A 1,427-nucleotide genomic window follows, 5' to 3' on the forward strand; every position below is an offset into this window, starting at 1 on the left:
GGAGGGGGTAAAATGAGGAGCTGGTGCCAGGGGCTTAAGTGGAGAGCAAATGTTTTGAGAATGATGAGGGCAATGAATGTACAAATGTGCTTTACACAATTGATGTATACTGTATATGGATTGTGATGAGTTGTATGAGCCCCTAATAAAATGATTCTTAAAAAAGAAATATATGTTTTCGGATGGTCTCAGGCGACCCCTGTGAAAGGGGTGTTCAACGCCCAAAGGGGTTGAGACCCACAGGTTGAGAACCGCTGACTTAGAACTTCTGGCAAGCTCTTTCTGCAAAGCAGCCAAGGAAGACCCCGTGAAGCACCACATTCGGATCTGCCAACGGTGGTGGGAGCAGCACATCACCAGGCAATGCTTGGCTCCGCTGTGTATGGATGGAGTCACAGGCCAATTGCCAATGTCAGTGTAGACACCGGCAGGGTGCCCACCCGAAAAACATGTCTGCCACTCTCTGAAATAACCAGCAATTGGATGCACAGACAGAGGGACAGAAGGGTGGGCAGAATCTAGGACGTGAGTTTACGGTGTCCCCTGGAGAATGCTTTCAACACTCCTGGATGTTGGAAGATTTTATAATAAAGTGTAAACAAACAAACACAAAATCACCTGGGATGCTTGGTGCGGAGGATGGCCACCTCCCCAAGGCCCCCCGCCCCCCAAGAGCTGACACGGCCTTCATAGATGACACATGCGCATGTTTGAGGCTCCGTAAGTCAAGTTCCCAGGAGCCCAGGCGGTGTAGTGGTTACGAGTTGGGCTGCCATCTGCATGGTCGGCAGTTCAAAACCACCAGCCGCTCTATGGGAGACAGTGGGGCTTTCTACTCCCATAAAGAGTTATGTCTCCCAGATCCACAAGGGGTCACTATGAGTCAATGAGTCAGCACTGACTTGGGGGCAGTGAGTTTTGCTAAGTCTAGGTCACACACAGAACCACTCCCAGGAGCATTCTTCTAGAGAGGCCTCCACTCCCTCCCTCCCTCCCTCCCTCCTCCTCTCTGCTTGGTCCTGAGCTGCCATCACCTTGAAGGAACCAAGCCCCCATTATTAAAACAATGCACAAAGACTTCCACAGTCTGGACTTAGACAGGTAGGAGCCTATTCCACCCCACCCCACCCATCTTCTTCCTCGGCTCACACGAGGGCCCTCACCATTTCCAGCAGCCTTACTGTGACCCAGACACAGAGGGGGCAGCAGACAGACTGATGACCCTTCCCATCACCCCTCCCCCAGATGTAGTTCCCAACGGGGTCAGCTGTGGACCCTGAACCTGCTCCCTGGGGCCTTGCGGGCCTAGACTCTGGTCTGCCTTCTCCCAGCCAGCGCCTGTTGCCTGGTGGGTAATTGGCCTGGGGAGCCTGCGGAGGGGGAGCCCCAGGTGTGGCAGGAAGCTGAGTTGTTGATTAAGTGGCTCC

This window comes from Echinops telfairi, unplaced genomic scaffold (genome assembly GCF_000313985.2).
Source record: "Echinops telfairi isolate 266 unplaced genomic scaffold, ASM31398v2 ScPeMD7_7417;HRSCAF=8455, whole genome shotgun sequence".
In the NCBI taxonomy this organism is placed as follows: domain Eukaryota; kingdom Metazoa; phylum Chordata; class Mammalia; order Afrosoricida; family Tenrecidae; genus Echinops; species Echinops telfairi.